Genomic DNA, 17,236 nt, shown 5'->3' on the forward strand with positions numbered 1-17,236 from the left:
CAGTCAACCACCAGTACACACAGCAGAACCTAAACCCATACCATTATTGCTAAGCAGCAAGACAGGGGCCCATTGCACTCCCACGGGGCCTTTTTAAATGCAATCCATAACCCGGATTTGCCAGGAACCCTTCTTACTCCTCCTACTTGCATGTGACACTGGGCTTAGGATCTGCATAGGAAACACACACACAAGCACACACCTACCTTTGTTGCCTGCAGATGCCTCCTTGGCTGTCCCCAAACGGTATCAAACCAACACCCACGGGAAGCTGTAAGCATAGAGGACATGCCTGCACCCCATTGGACTTACCTGTGTGGGTTAAATCCGGGTTATTTGACAACCTATGGCGGTGATGGTTCTGCTCAGGCAGAGCAGTGCTGATGCTCCTCATAAAGCTGTCGCTGCTGTGAAGGTTCTAGGTGACATCACAAATCCCTATGGTTACATACACAACAAAGCTGGGTTGTTGTTGTTTACACTCTGCAAGGCCTGTGGAAGTGAGTGACATCATAGCACTGTAGTTCTGAGGGTTCAAGATGGATGCAACAATCTCCTGTTGCTTCTATGAAGGCCGTAATAGACGACATCACCAAACAGCTCCATAGTCACATACACAGCAAAGGAGAGATGTTGTTTACACCTAGTGATGTCAGTGGTATTGAGTGACATCACAGCACAGTGCTAAGGCTCCTGGGCCTGGACACAGCAGCGGCTGCAATATCTCAACGGAGAATACGTTTATATCTATGTGTGTGTGTGCGCATATATATATGTATATATATATATATATATATATATATATATATTTCTCCGCCGAAATCACTTTTAAACCCATTTCCACCTTTTTTTCCCTTCTCTTCCTCTTACTTTTTTTTCACGTTTTTTTACGTTTTTCTCCTTTTCGCCTCTTTTCTGGGCGTATTATTCTTCTTTTTCTTCTTTTTTTTCGTCTAATGCATACCCCATCAGTGCAGCAATGCTTATTCAATACCGCCAGCAGATGGAGACACTGGGGGATAATTTTCTAAGGATTTATACTGATTTTTCCTGTCTGAATTTGTCGCACAGAAAGTTGCAGGCCAAATATGTGTGACATTTCTGCGACTTTAGCTTCTAGAGCATTTTTACAACATTATACATAGGTGCTGAATACATAAAAAGCGACTGTTCAGCGACAGACAAGTCGCATCGGCTGAAAGTAGGCCAGAATGTCAGTCCATGTTGGAGCAGGTTTAGATACAGTCTAAAGCATAGATCTCAAAGTCTGTGCACAGAATTTAGCAAGGGCCTCGCACCTTCTGATGCATCAGGTAGGTGCACAATAGCATAGCCTAACCCTCTGTACTTTGGTCTATATTGATGCGGGACATAGACAGCCAGCTGATGACCAATCCATTAGTGCAATGGATGGCTGGAAGCATTTGTCTTTGCCTTTGCAATACCACAGAAGCAATGCATGGTCAATGTACAGCAATGACACACCTGTGTGAACAGCCAGGAGACCCCCCCCCCCCCCCATGTTATGTTACATAGTTACATAGTTAGTACGGTCGAAAAAAGACATATGTCCATCACGTTCAACCAGGGAATTAAGGGGTAGGGGTGTGGCGCGATATTGGGGAAGGGATGAGATTTTATATTTCTTCATAAGCATTAATCTTATTTTGTCAATTAGGAACATTCAGCACCCACCCGCTATCAAGGCAGCTGCCTATCATGTCATGCCCTACCTGCACAGGTGTGCTGGCTACTCAAATGATCCAATTAAGGAGGCCATTTAGTCAGCAGCAGCAGAAGTCCTGTGCCTGGACGCTCCAACAGGGGCCAGACACAAGCAGAAGCAGAAGCAGCAGAAGCAGCAGCAGCACCACCTTTTGTTTTTTGGCTGCAGCAGCAGCAAGGCCCACAGGGCTGGCTAGCTGGCTAGCCAGCAAGCAGGTAGCAATGAAAGTAGGAATCTTTCTTTTTAACCCTGTAAGGGGGTGGTGCACTGTACCCGAAGATACTGCCATATCGGGTCAATGCATAGGGCGACGGAAGCAAGCTTCGAAATCGGCCCCCGTTCTCAAAAATCCATTTAATATATGGTCCCCAGATAGGGGACGTATCAGATATTAAACTGATAAGAACAGATACTACACTTGATCTTAGCCAAAAGGCCGAGAAGCGATAACCGTGAAAGGGGCGGGCCCAACAAGGTCCCCTTCATGGGCACTATCACTGCTTGCTGTCAGGGAGGCTGCCAGACAATTTTCCATGCACACTCTGGGCTGGGGGGCAGTCAACCACCAGTACACACAGCAGAACCTAAACCCATACCATTATTGCTAAGCAGCAAGACAGGGGCCCATTGCACTCCCACGGGGCCTTTTTAAATGCAATCCATAACCCGGATTTGCCAGGAACCCTTCTTACTCCTCCTACTTGCATGTGACACTGGGCTTAGGATCTGCATAGGAAACACACACACAAGCACACACCTACCTTTGTTGCCTGCAGATGCCTCCTTGGCTGTCCCCAAACGGTATCAAACCAACACCCACGGGAAGCTGTAAGCATAGAGGACATGCCTGCACCCCATTGGACTTACCTGTGTGGGTTAAATCCGGGTTATTTGACAACCTATGGCGGTGATGGTTCTGCTCAGGCAGAGCAGTGCTGATGCTCCTCATAAAGCTGTCGCTGCTGTGAAGGTTCTAGGTGACATCACAAATCCCTATGGTTACATACACAACAAAGCTGGGTTGTTGTTGTTTACACTCTGCAAGGCCTGTGGAAGTGAGTGACATCATAGCACTGTAGTTCTGAGGGTTCAAGATGGATGCAACAATCTCCTGTTGCTTCTATGAAGGCCGTAATAGACGACATCACCAAACAGCTCCATAGTCACATACACAGCAAAGGAGAGATGTTGTTTACACCTAGTGATGTCAGTGGTATTGAGTGACATCACAGCACAGTGCTAAGGCTCCTGGGCCTGGACACAGCAGCGGCTGCAATATCTCAACGGAGAATACGTTTATATCTATGTGTGTGTGTGCGCATATATATATATATATATATATATATATATATATATATATCTATATATATATATATATTTCTCCGCCGAAATCACTTTTAAACCCATTTCCACCTTTTTTTCCCTTCTCTTCCTCTTACTTTTTTTTCACGTTTTTTTACGTTTTTCTCCTTTTCGCCTCTTTTCTGGGCGTATTATTCTTCTTTTTCTTCTTTTTTTTCGTCTAATGCATACCCCATCAGTGCAGCAATGCTTATTCAATACCGCCAGCAGATGGAGACACTGGGGGATAATTTTCTAAGGATTTATACTGATTTTTCCTGTCTGAATTTGTCGCACAGAAAGTTGCAGGCCAAATATGTGTGACATTTCTGCGACTTTAGCTTCTAGAGCATTTTTACAACATTATACATAGGTGCTGAATACATAAAAAGCGACTGTTCAGCGACAGACAAGTCGCATCGGCTGAAAGTAGGCCAGAATGTCAGTCCATGTTGGAGCAGGTTTAGATACAGTCTAAAGCATAGATCTCAAAGTCTGTGCACAGAATTTAGCAAGGGCCTCGCACCTTCTGATGCATCAGGTAGGTGCACAATAGCATAGCCTAACCCTCTGTACTTTGGTCTATATTGATGCGGGACATAGACAGCCAGCTGATGACCAATCCATTAGTGCAATGGATGGCTGGAAGCATTTGTCTTTGCCTTTGCAATACCACAGAAGCAATGCATGGTCAATGTACAGCAATGACACACCTGTGTGAACAGCCAGGAGACCCCCCCCCCCCCCCCATGTTATGTTACATAGTTACATAGTTAGTACGGTCAAAAAAAGACATATGTCCATCACGTTCAACCAGGGAATTAAGGGGTAGGGGTGTGGCGCGATATTGGGGAAGGGATGAGATTTTATATTTCTTCATAAGCATTAATCTTATTTTGTCAATTAGGAACATTCAGCACCCACCCGCTATCAAGGCAGCTGCCTATCATGTCATGCCCTACCTGCACAGGTGTGCTGGCTACTCAAATGATCCAATTAAGGAGGCCATTTAGTCAGCAGCAGCAGAAGTCCTGTGCCTGGACGCTCCAACAGGGGCCAGACACAAGCAGAAGCAGAAGCAGCAGAAGCAGCAGCAGCACCACCTTTTGTTTTTTGGCTGCAGCAGCAGCAAGGCCCACAGGGCTGGCTAGCTGGCTAGCTGGCTAGCCAGCAAGCAGGTAGCAATGAAAGTAGGAATCTTTCTTTTTAACCCTGTAAGGGGGTGGTGCACTGTACCCGAAGATACTGCCATATCGGGTCAATGCATAGGGCGACGGAAGCAAGCTTCGAAATCGGCCCCCGTTCTCAAAAATCCATTTAATATATGGTCCCCAGATAGGGGACGTATCAGATATTAAACTGATAAGAACAGATACTACACTTGATCTTAGCCAAAAGGCCGAGAAGCGATAACCGTGAAAGGGGCGGGCCCAACAAGGTCCCCTTCATGGGCACTATCACTGCTTGCTGTCAGGGAGGCTGCCAGACAATTTTCCATGCACACTCTGGGCTGGGGGGCAGTCAACCACCAGTACACACAGCAGAACCTAAACCCATACCATTATTGCTAAGCAGCAAGACAGGGGCCCATTGCACTCCCACGGGGCCTTTTTAAATGCAATCCATAACCCGGATTTGCCAGGAACCCTTCTTACTCCTCCTACTTGCATGTGACACTGGGCTTAGGATCTGCATAGGAAACACACACACAAGCACACACCTACCTTTGTTGCCTGCAGATGCCTCCTTGGCTGTCCCCAAACGGTATCAAACCAACACCCACGGGAAGCTGTAAGCATAGAGGACATGCCTGCACCCCATTGGACTTACCTGTGTGGGTTAAATCCGGGTTATTTGACAACCTATGGCGGTGATGGTTCTGCTCAGGCAGAGCAGTGCTGATGCTCCTCATAAAGCTGTCGCTGCTGTGAAGGTTCTAGGTGACATCACAAATCCCTATGGTTACATACACAACAAAGCTGGGTTGTTGTTGTTTACACTCTGCAAGGCCTGTGGAAGTGAGTGACATCATAGCACTGTAGTTCTGAGGGTTCAAGATGGATGCAACAATCTCCTGTTGCTTCTATGAAGGCCGTAATAGACGACATCACCAAACAGCTCCATAGTCACATACACAGCAAAGGAGAGATGTTGTTTACACCTAGTGATGTCAGTGGTATTGAGTGACATCACAGCACAGTGCTAAGGCTCCTGGGCCTGGACACAGCAGCGGCTGCAATATCTCAACGGAGAATACGTTTATATCTATGTGTGTGTGTGCGCATATATATATATATATATATATATATATATATATATATATATATATATATTTCTCCGCCGAAATCACTTTTAAACCCATTTCCACCTTTTTTTCCCTTCTCTTCCTCTTACTTTTTTTTCACGTTTTTTTACGTTTTTCTCCTTTTCGCCTCTTTTCTGGGCGTATTATTCTTCTTTTTCTTCTTTTTTTTCGTCTAATGCATACCCCATCAGTGCAGCAATGCTTATTCAATACCGCCAGCAGATGGAGACACTGGGGGATAATTTTCTAAGGATTTATACTGATTTTTCCTGTCTGAATTTGTCGCACAGAAAGTTGCAGGCCAAATATGTGTGACATTTCTGCGACTTTAGCTTCTAGAGCATTTTTACAACATTATACATAGGTGCTGAATACATAAAAAGCGACTGTTCAGCGACAGACAAGTCGCATCGGCTGAAAGTAGGCCAGAATGTCAGTCCATGTTGGAGCAGGTTTAGATACAGTCTAAAGCATAGATCTCAAAGTCTGTGCACAGAATTTAGCAAGGGCCTCGCACCTTCTGATGCATCAGGTAGGTGCACAATAGCATAGCCTAACCCTCTGTACTTTGGTCTATATTGATGCGGGACATAGACAGCCAGCTGATGACCAATCCATTAGTGCAATGGATGGCTGGAAGCATTTGTCTTTGCCTTTGCAATACCACAGAAGCAATGCATGGTCAATGTACAGCAATGACACACCTGTGTGAACAGCCAGGAGACCCCCCCATGTTATGTTACATAGTTACATAGTTAGTACGGTCGAAAAAAGACATATGTCCATCACGTTCAACCAGGGAATTAAGGGGTAGGGGTGTGGCGCGATATTGGGGAAGGGATGAGATTTTATATTTCTTCATAAGCATTAATCTTATTTTGTCAATTAGGAACATTCAGCACCCACCCGCTATCAAGGCAGCTGCCTATCATGTCATGCCCTACCTGCACAGGTGTGCTGGCTACTCAAATGATCCAATTAAGGAGGCCATTTAGTCAGCAGCAGCAGAAGTCCTGTGCCTGGACGCTCCAACAGGGGCCAGACACAAGCAGAAGCAGAAGCAGCAGAAGCAGCAGCAGCACCACCTTTTGTTTTTTGGCTGCAGCAGCAGCAAGGCCCACAGGGCTGGCTAGCTGGCTAGCCAGCAAGCAGGTAGCAATGAAAGTAGGAATCTTTCTTTTTAACCCTGTAAGGGGGTGGTGCACTGTACCCGAAGATACTGCCATATCGGGTCAATGCATAGGGCGACGGAAGCAAGCTTCGAAATCGGCCCCCGTTCTCAAAAATCCATTTAATATATGGTCCCCAGATAGGGGACGTATCAGATATTAAACTGATAAGAACAGATACTACACTTGATCTTAGCCAAAAGGCCGAGAAGCGATAACCGTGAAAGGGGCGGGCCCAACAAGGTCCCCTTCATGGGCACTATCACTGCTTGCTGTCAGGGAGGCTGCCAGACAATTTTCCATGCACACTCTGGGCTGGGGGGCAGTCAACCACCAGTACACACAGCAGAACCTAAACCCATACCATTATTGCTAAGCAGCAAGACAGGGGCCCATTGCACTCCCACGGGGCCTTTTTAAATGCAATCCATAACCCGGATTTGCCAGGAACCCTTCTTACTCCTCCTACTTGCATGTGACACTGGGCTTAGGATCTGCATAGGAAACACACACACAAGCACACACCTACCTTTGTTGCCTGCAGATGCCTCCTTGGCTGTCCCCAAACGGTATCAAACCAACACCCACGGGAAGCTGTAAGCATAGAGGACATGCCTGCACCCCATTGGACTTACCTGTGTGGGTTAAATCCGGGTTATTTGACAACCTATGGCGGTGATGGTTCTGCTCAGGCAGAGCAGTGCTGATGCTCCTCATAAAGCTGTCGCTGCTGTGAAGGTTCTAGGTGACATCACAAATCCCTATGGTTACATACACAACAAAGCTGGGTTGTTGTTGTTTACACTCTGCAAGGCCTGTGGAAGTGAGTGACATCATAGCACTGTAGTTCTGAGGGTTCAAGATGGATGCAACAATCTCCTGTTGCTTCTATGAAGGCCGTAATAGACGACATCACCAAACAGCTCCATAGTCACATACACAGCAAAGGAGAGATGTTGTTTACACCTAGTGATGTCAGTGGTATTGAGTGACATCACAGCACAGTGCTAAGGCTCCTGGGCCTGGACACAGCAGCGGCTGCAATATCTCAACGGAGAATACGTTTATATCTATGTGTGTGTGTGCGCATATATATATATATATATATATATATATATATATATATATATATTTCTCCGCCGAAATCACTTTTAAACCCATTTCCACCTTTTTTTCCCTTCTCTTCCTCTTACTTTTTTTTCACGTTTTTTTACGTTTTTCTCCTTTTCGCCTCTTTTCTGGGCGTATTATTCTTCTTTTTCTTCTTTTTTTTCGTCTAATGCATACCCCATCAGTGCAGCAATGCTTATTCAATACCGCCAGCAGATGGAGACACTGGGGGATAATTTTCTAAGGATTTATACTGATTTTTCCTGTCTGAATTTGTCGCACAGAAAGTTGCAGGCCAAATATGTGTGACATTTCTGCGACTTTAGCTTCTAGAGCATTTTTACAACATTATACATAGGTGCTGAATACATAAAAAGCGACTGTTCAGCGACAGACAAGTCGCATCGGCTGAAAGTAGGCCAGAATGTCAGTCCATGTTGGAGCAGGTTTAGATACAGTCTAAAGCATAGATCTCAAAGTCTGTGCACAGAATTTAGCAAGGGCCTCGCACCTTCTGATGCATCAGGTAGGTGCACAATAGCATAGCCTAACCCTCTGTACTTTGGTCTATATTGATGCGGGACATAGACAGCCAGCTGATGACCAATCCATTAGTGCAATGGATGGCTGGAAGCATTTGTCTTTGCCTTTGCAATACCACAGAAGCAATGCATGGTCAATGTACAGCAATGACACACCTGTGTGAACAGCCAGGAGACCCCCCCCCCCATGTTATGTTACATAGTTACATAGTTAGTACGGTCGAAAAAAGACATATGTCCATCACGTTCAACCAGGGAATTAAGGGGTAGGGGTGTGGCGCGATATTGGGGAAGGGATGAGATTTTATATTTCTTCATAAGCATTAATCTTATTTTGTCAATTAGGAACATTCAGCACCCACCCGCTATCAAGGCAGCTGCCTATCATGTCATGCCCTACCTGCACAGGTGTGCTGGCTACTCAAATGATCCAATTAAGGAGGCCATTTAGTCAGCAGCAGCAGAAGTCCTGTGCCTGGACGCTCCAACAGGGGCCAGACACAAGCAGAAGCAGAAGCAGCAGAAGCAGCAGCAGCACCACCTTTTGTTTTTTGGCTGCAGCAGCAGCAAGGCCCACAGGGCTGGCTAGCTGGCTAGCCAGCAAGCAGGTAGCAATGAAAGTAGGAATCTTTCTTTTTAACCCTGTAAGGGGGTGGTGCACTGTACCCGAAGATACTGCCATATCGGGTCAATGCATAGGGCGACGGAAGCAAGCTTCGAAATCGGCCCCCGTTCTCAAAAATCCATTTAATATATGGTCCCCAGATAGGGGACGTATCAGATATTAAACTGATAAGAACAGATACTACACTTGATCTTAGCCAAAAGGCCGAGAAGCGATAACCGTGAAAGGGGCGGGCCCAACAAGGTCCCCTTCATGGGCACTATCACTGCTTGCTGTCAGGGAGGCTGCCAGACAATTTTCCATGCACACTCTGGGCTGGGGGGCAGTCAACCACCAGTACACACAGCAGAACCTAAACCCATACCATTATTGCTAAGCAGCAAGACAGGGGCCCATTGCACTCCCACGGGGCCTTTTTAAATGCAATCCATAACCCGGATTTGCCAGGAACCCTTCTTACTCCTCCTACTTGCATGTGACACTGGGCTTAGGATCTGCATAGGAAACACACACACAAGCACACACCTACCTTTGTTGCCTGCAGATGCCTCCTTGGCTGTCCCCAAACGGTATCAAACCAACACCCACGGGAAGCTGTAAGCATAGAGGACATGCCTGCACCCCATTGGACTTACCTGTGTGGGTTAAATCCGGGTTATTTGACAACCTATGGCGGTGATGGTTCTGCTCAGGCAGAGCAGTGCTGATGCTCCTCATAAAGCTGTCGCTGCTGTGAAGGTTCTAGGTGACATCACAAATCCCTATGGTTACATACACAACAAAGCTGGGTTGTTGTTGTTTACACTCTGCAAGGCCTGTGGAAGTGAGTGACATCATAGCACTGTAGTTCTGAGGGTTCAAGATGGATGCAACAATCTCCTGTTGCTTCTATGAAGGCCGTAATAGACGACATCACCAAACAGCTCCATAGTCACATACACAGCAAAGGAGAGATGTTGTTTACACCTAGTGATGTCAGTGGTATTGAGTGACATCACAGCACAGTGCTAAGGCTCCTGGGCCTGGACACAGCAGCGGCTGCAATATCTCAACGGAGAATACGTTTATATCTATGTGTGTGTGTGCGCATATATATATATATATATATATATATATATATATATATATTTCTCCGCCGAAATCACTTTTAAACCCATTTCCACCTTTTTTTCCCTTCTCTTCCTCTTACTTTTTTTTCACGTTTTTTTACGTTTTTCTCCTTTTCGCCTCTTTTCTGGGCGTATTATTCTTCTTTTTCTTCTTTTTTTTCGTCTAATGCATACCCCATCAGTGCAGCAATGCTTATTCAATACCGCCAGCAGATGGAGACACTGGGGGATAATTTTCTAAGGATTTATACTGATTTTTCCTGTCTGAATTTGTCGCACAGAAAGTTGCAGGCCAAATATGTGTGACATTTCTGCGACTTTAGCTTCTAGAGCATTTTTACAACATTATACATAGGTGCTGAATACATAAAAAGCGACTGTTCAGCGACAGACAAGTCGCATCGGCTGAAAGTAGGCCAGAATGTCAGTCCATGTTGGAGCAGGTTTAGATACAGTCTAAAGCATAGATCTCAAAGTCTGTGCACAGAATTTAGCAAGGGCCTCGCACCTTCTGATGCATCAGGTAGGTGCACAATAGCATAGCCTAACCCTCTGTACTTTGGTCTATATTGATGCGGGACATAGACAGCCAGCTGATGACCAATCCATTAGTGCAATGGATGGCTGGAAGCATTTGTCTTTGCCTTTGCAATACCACAGAAGCAATGCATGGTCAATGTACAGCAATGACACACCTGTGTGAACAGCCAGGAGACCCCCCCCCCCCCCCCATGTTATGTTACATAGTTACATAGTTAGTACGGTCGAAAAAAGACATATGTCCATCACGTTCAACCAGGGAATTAAGGGGTAGGGGTGTGGCGCGATATTGGGGAAGGGATGAGATTTTATATTTCTTCATAAGCATTAATCTTATTTTGTCAATTAGGAACATTCAGCACCCACCCGCTATCAAGGCAGCTGCCTATCATGTCATGCCCTACCTGCACAGGTGTGCTGGCTACTCAAATGATCCAATTAAGGAGGCCATTTAGTCAGCAGCAGCAGAAGTCCTGTGCCTGGACGCTCCAACAGGGGCCAGACACAAGCAGAAGCAGAAGCAGCAGAAGCAGCAGCAGCACCACCTTTTGTTTTTTGGCTGCAGCAGCAGCAAGGCCCACAGGGCTGGCTAGCTGGCTAGCCAGCAAGCAGGTAGCAATGAAAGTAGGAATCTTTCTTTTTAACCCTGTAAGGGGGTGGTGCACTGTACCCGAAGATACTGCCATATCGGGTCAATGCATAGGGCGACGGAAGCAAGCTTCGAAATCGGCCCCCGTTCTCAAAAATCCATTTAATATATGGTCCCCAGATAGGGGACGTATCAGATATTAAACTGATAAGAACAGATACTACACTTGATCTTAGCCAAAAGGCCGAGAAGCGATAACCGTGAAAGGGGCGGGCCCAACAAGGTCCCCTTCATGGGCACTATCACTGCTTGCTGTCAGGGAGGCTGCCAGACAATTTTCCATGCACACTCTGGGCTGGGGGGCAGTCAACCACCAGTACACACAGCAGAACCTAAACCCATACCATTATTGCTAAGCAGCAAGACAGGGGCCCATTGCACTCCCACGGGGCCTTTTTAAATGCAATCCATAACCCGGATTTGCCAGGAACCCTTCTTACTCCTCCTACTTGCATGTGACACTGGGCTTAGGATCTGCATAGGAAACACACACACAAGCACACACCTACCTTTGTTGCCTGCAGATGCCTCCTTGGCTGTCCCCAAACGGTATCAAACCAACACCCACGGGAAGCTGTAAGCATAGAGGACATGCCTGCACCCCATTGGACTTACCTGTGTGGGTTAAATCCGGGTTATTTGACAACCTATGGCGGTGATGGTTCTGCTCAGGCAGAGCAGTGCTGATGCTCCTCATAAAGCTGTCGCTGCTGTGAAGGTTCTAGGTGACATCACAAATCCCTATGGTTACATACACAACAAAGCTGGGTTGTTGTTGTTTACACTCTGCAAGGCCTGTGGAAGTGAGTGACATCATAGCACTGTAGTTCTGAGGGTTCAAGATGGATGCAACAATCTCCTGTTGCTTCTATGAAGGCCGTAATAGACGACATCACCAAACAGCTCCATAGTCACATACACAGCAAAGGAGAGATGTTGTTTACACCTAGTGATGTCAGTGGTATTGAGTGACATCACAGCACAGTGCTAAGGCTCCTGGGCCTGGACACAGCAGCGGCTGCAATATCTCAACGGAGAATACGTTTATATCTATGTGTGTGTGTGCGCATATATATATATATATATATATATATATATATATATATATATATTTCTCCGCCGAAATCACTTTTAAACCCATTTCCACCTTTTTTTCCCTTCTCTTCCTCTTACTTTTTTTTCACGTTTTTTTACGTTTTTCTCCTTTTCGCCTCTTTTCTGGGCGTATTATTCTTCTTTTTCTTCTTTTTTTTCGTCTAATGCATACCCCATCAGTGCAGCAATGCTTATTCAATACCGCCAGCAGATGGAGACACTGGGGGATAATTTTCTAAGGATTTATACTGATTTTTCCTGTCTGAATTTGTCGCACAGAAAGTTGCAGGCCAAATATGTGTGACATTTCTGCGACTTTAGCTTCTAGAGCATTTTTACAACATTATACATAGGTGCTGAATACATAAAAAGCGACTGTTCAGCGACAGACAAGTCGCATCGGCTGAAAGTAGGCCAGAATGTCAGTCCATGTTGGAGCAGGTTTAGATACAGTCTAAAGCATAGATCTCAAAGTCTGTGCACAGAATTTAGCAAGGGCCTCGCACCTTCTGATGCATCAGGTAGGTGCACAATAGCATAGCCTAACCCTCTGTACTTTGGTCTATATTGATGCGGGACATAGACAGCCAGCTGATGACCAATCCATTAGTGCAATGGATGGCTGGAAGCATTTGTCTTTGCCTTTGCAATACCACAGAAGCAATGCATGGTCAATGTACAGCAATGACACACCTGTGTGAACAGCCAGGAGACCCCCCCCCCCCCCCCCCCCATGTTATGTTACATAGTTACATAGTTAGTACGGTCGAAAAAAGACATATGTCCATCACGTTCAACCAGGGAATTAAGGGGTAGGGGTGTGGCGCGATATTGGGGAAGGGATGAGATTTTATATTTCTTCATAAGCATTAATCTTATTTTGTCAATTAGGAACATTCAGCACCCACCCGCTATCAAGGCAGCTGCCTATCATGTCATGCCCTACCTGCACAGGTGTGCTGGCTACTCAAATGATCCAATTAAGGAGGCCATTTAGTCAGCAGCAGCAGAAGTCCTGTGCCTGGACGCTCCAACAGGGGCCAGACACAAGCAGAAGCAGAAGCAGCAGAAGCAGCAGCAGCACCACCTTTTGTTTTTTGGCTGCAGCAGCAGCAAGGCCCACAGGGCTGGCTAGCTGGCTAGCCAGCAAGCAGGTAGCAATGAAAGTAGGAATCTTTCTTTTTTAACCCTGTAAGGGGGTGGTGCACTGTACCCGAAGATACTGCCATATCGGGTCAATGCATAGGGCGACGGAAGCAAGCTTCGAAATCGGCCCCCGTTCTCAAAAATCCATTTAATATATGGTCCCCAGATAGGGGACGTATCAGATATTAAACTGATAAGAACAGATACTTTTTTTTTTTTTTTTTTTTTTTTTTTTTTTTTTTTTAAAGCCGAGGAACGTGCTTTCGATTCACCCAAAGTGCAAGAAAAAGTGCAAACGTGTTACACTAAAAAAACGTGCACAAAGGATGCGGTCTATCGCAAGCCCTTCTCCGATAGGAGAGAGGCCCCCCAACAAACCTTACCCTTCGCCTCCGGACCAAAAGGTACCTGCGAGGTTCCAGGTTCGATGTCCCTTTTCGCCGAAGCTACTAGGGGACCACAAATGCTCCCGGCATCCCCCTTGGCGTTGGCCAAGGTATCTGCCCGCAGAGCCGATTACGGTAGGTACCCTGCCAAAGCAGGAGTACACGGGGTGTTTGCAGGGAGGTGCGGAACCTAATGGCCACACACACCTCCCCTAGACCGCCAGGAGGGACACCCAGAAGGGCTACCGCATCCTGACAAATCCTGTGAACACACAACACGCAAAAGGTGACACAGTGAGACAAAAAGGAAATAAATAAGTGAATGTGTGCAGATATACTGCCCGGACATCCGGCCGGATCTATAAAAATTTCTCTGATCCTAGCCAGAAGGCCGGGAATCAAGAGGTGAGTGCCACAAGGTGAAGAGATTATGGTGCCCGTGCTTCAACTCAGTGAGCCTATTCTCCCAGTGAGTTTCGGCACCTCGGGGTCACCACTCCCCGAGGCACAAAAGTACCTCGGCTCTAGACCCTCTCAGCCTCATGGCGAGACCCGGAGGGAACAGGTCACATCGGGGCAGCCGTCGAGCTGATTCCTCAGAACCAGCCCCGGAAAGCCCTGGTACACCTGCATCCTCCATGCAGCACCCATCCCCACCAGCATGAAAACTGATAAGAACAGATACTACACTTGATCTTAGCCAAAAGGCCGAGAAGCGATAACCGTGAAAGGGGCGGGCCCAACAAGGTCCCCTTCATGGGCACTATCACTGCTTGCTGTCAGGGAGGCTGCCAGACAATTTTCCATGCACACTCTGGGCTGGGGGGCAGTCAACCACCAGTACACACAGCAGAACCTAAACCCATACCATTATTGCTAAGCAGCAAGACAGGGGCCCATTGCACTCCCACGGGGCCTTTTTAAATGCAATCCATAACCCGGATTTGCCAGGAACCCTTCTTACTCCTCCTACTTGCATGTGACACTGGGCTTAGGATCTGCATAGGAAACACACACACAAGCACACACCTACCTTTGTTGCCTGCAGATGCCTCCTTGGCTGTCCCCAAACGGTATCAAACCAACACCCACGGGAAGCTGTAAGCATAGAGGACATGCCTGCACCCCATTGGACTTACCTGTGTGGGTTAAATCCGGGTTATTTGACAACCTATGGCGGTGATGGTTCTGCTCAGGCAGAGCAGTGCTGATGCTCCTCATAAAGCTGTCGCTGCTGTGAAGGTTCTAGGTGACATCACAAATCCCTATGGTTACATACACAACAAAGCTGGGTTGTTGTTGTTTACACTCTGCAAGGCCTGTGGAAGTGAGTGACATCATAGCACTGTAGTTCTGAGGGTTCAAGATGGATGCAACAATCTCCTGTTGCTTCTATGAAGGCCGTAATAGACGACATCACCAAACAGCTCCATAGTCACATACACAGCAAAGGAGAGATGTTGTTTACACCTAGTGATGTCAGTGGTATTGAGTGACATCACAGCACAGTGCTAAGGCTCCTGGGCCTGGACACAGCAGCGGCTGCAATATCTCAACGGAGAATACGTTTATATCTATGTGTGTGTGTGCGCATATATATATATATATATATATATATATATATATATATATATATATATATATATATATTTCTCCGCCGAAATCACTTTTAAACCCATTTCCACCTTTTTTTCCCTTCTCTTCCTCTTACTTTTTTTTCACGTTTTTTTACGTTTTTCTCCTTTTCGCCTCTTTTCTGGGCGTATTATTCTTCTTTTTCTTCTTTTTTTTCGTCTAATGCATACCCCATCAGTGCAGCAATGCTTATTCAATACCGCCAGCTGATGGAGACACTGGGGGATAATTTTCTAAGGATTTATACTGATTTTTCCTGTCTGAATTTGTCGCACAGAAAGTTGCAGGCCAAATATGTGTGACATTTCTGCGACTTTAGCTTCTAGAGCATTTTTACAACATTATACATAGGTGCTGAATACATAAAAAGCGACTGTTCAGCGACAGACAAGTCGCATCGGCTGAAAGTAGGCCAGAATGTCAGTCCATGTTGGAGCAGGTTTAGATACAGTCTAAAGCATAGATCTCAAAGTCTGTGCACAGAATTTAGCAAGGGCCTCGCACCTTCTGATGCATCAGGTAGGTGCACAATAGCATAGCCTAACCCTCTGTACTTTGGTCTATATTGATGCGGGACATAGACAGCCAGCTGATGACCAATCCATTAGTGCAATGGATGGCTGGAAGCATTTGTCTTTGCCTTTGCAATACCACAGAAGCAATGCATGGTCAATGTACAGCAATGACACACCTGTGTGAACAGCCAGGAGACCCCCCCCCCCCCCCATGTTATGTTACATAGTTACATAGTTAGTACGGTCGAAAAAAGACATATGTCCATCACGTTCAACCAGGGAATTAAGGGGTAGGGGTGTGGCGCGATATTGGGGAAGGGATGAGATTTTATATTTCTTCATAAGCATTAATCTTATTTTGTCAATTAGGAACATTCAGCACCCACCCGCTATCAAGGCAGCTGCCTATCATGTCATGCCCTACCTGCACAGGTGTGCTGGCTACTCAAATGATCCAATTAAGGAGGCCATTTAGTCAGCAGCAGCAGAAGTCCTGTGCCTGGACGCTCCAACAGGGGCCAGACACAAGCAGAAGCAGAAGCAGCAGAAGCAGCAGCAGCACCACCTTTTGTTTTTTGGCTGCAGCAGCAGCAAGGCCCACAGGGCTGGCTAGCTGGCTAGCCAGCAAGCAGGTAGCAATGAAAGTAGGAATCTTTCTTTTTAACCCTGTAAGGGGGTGGTGCACTGTACCCGAAGATACTGCCATATCGGGTCAATGCATAGGGCGACGGAAGCAAGCTTCGAAATCGGCCCCCGTTCTCAAAAATCCATTTAATATATGGTCCCCAGATAGGGGACGTATCAGATATTAAACTGATAAGAACAGATACTACACTTGATCTTAGCCAAAAGGCCGAGAAGCGATAACCGTGAAAGGGGCGGGCCCAACAAGGTCCCCTTCATGGGCACTATCACTGCTTGCTGTCAGGGAGGCTGCCAGACAATTTTCCATGCACACTCTGGGCTGGGGGGCAGTCAACCACCAGTACACACAGCAGAACCTAAACCCATACCATTATTGCTAAGCAGCAAGACAGGGGCCCATTGCACTCCCACGGGGCCTTTTTAAATGCAATCCATAACCCGGATTTGCCAGGAACCCTTCTTACTCCTCCTACTTGCATGTGACACTGGGCTTAGGATCTGCATAGGAAACACACACACAAGCACACACCTACCTTTGTTGCCTGCAGATGCCTCCTTGGCTGTCCCCAAACGGTATCAAACCAACACCCACGGGAAGCTGTAAGCATAGAGGACATGCCTGCACCCCATTGGACTTACCTGTGTGGGTTAAATCCGGGTTATTTGACAACCTATGGCGGTGATGGTTCTGCTCAGGC

General features: G+C 46.5%; 6 non-coding genes and 2 pseudogenes across 6 annotated transcripts; all 8 read right to left on the bottom strand.

Annotated features, from left to right (window-relative positions):
• Positions 1-1,983: 1,983 nt before the first annotated feature.
• Positions 1,984-2,174, bottom strand: LOC130325586 (U2 spliceosomal RNA). The gene has a single exon (XR_008870375.1). It is a non-coding gene; the product is annotated as a U2 spliceosomal RNA (small nuclear RNA).
• A 2,113-nt stretch (positions 2,175-4,287) lies between these two features.
• On the bottom strand, positions 4,288-4,478 carry LOC130325587 (U2 spliceosomal RNA). Its single transcript, XR_008870376.1, has one exon. It is a non-coding gene; the product is annotated as a U2 spliceosomal RNA (small nuclear RNA).
• A 2,088-nt stretch (positions 4,479-6,566) lies between these two features.
• On the bottom strand, positions 6,567-6,757 carry LOC130325588 (U2 spliceosomal RNA). The gene has a single exon (XR_008870377.1). It is a non-coding gene; the product is annotated as a U2 spliceosomal RNA (small nuclear RNA).
• Positions 6,758-8,843: 2,086 nt separating this feature from the next.
• LOC130325577 (U2 spliceosomal RNA) lies at positions 8,844-9,034 on the bottom strand. Its single transcript, XR_008870369.1, has one exon. It is a non-coding gene; the product is annotated as a U2 spliceosomal RNA (small nuclear RNA).
• Positions 9,035-11,121: 2,087 nt separating this feature from the next.
• On the bottom strand, positions 11,122-11,312 carry LOC130325578 (U2 spliceosomal RNA). The gene has a single exon (XR_008870370.1). It is a non-coding gene; the product is annotated as a U2 spliceosomal RNA (small nuclear RNA).
• Positions 11,313-13,408: 2,096 nt separating this feature from the next.
• LOC130325583 (U2 spliceosomal RNA) lies at positions 13,409-13,610 on the bottom strand (annotated as a pseudogene).
• A 693-nt stretch (positions 13,611-14,303) lies between these two features.
• Positions 14,304-14,463, bottom strand: LOC130325584 (U2 spliceosomal RNA; annotated as a pseudogene).
• Positions 14,464-16,567: 2,104 nt separating this feature from the next.
• Positions 16,568-16,758, bottom strand: LOC130325580 (U2 spliceosomal RNA). The gene has a single exon (XR_008870371.1). It is a non-coding gene; the product is annotated as a U2 spliceosomal RNA (small nuclear RNA).
• Between the last annotated feature and the right edge of the window lie 478 nt (positions 16,759-17,236).

Source organism: Hyla sarda, unplaced genomic scaffold, assembly GCF_029499605.1.
Source record: "Hyla sarda isolate aHylSar1 unplaced genomic scaffold, aHylSar1.hap1 scaffold_2723, whole genome shotgun sequence".
Classification (NCBI taxonomy): domain Eukaryota; kingdom Metazoa; phylum Chordata; class Amphibia; order Anura; family Hylidae; genus Hyla; species Hyla sarda.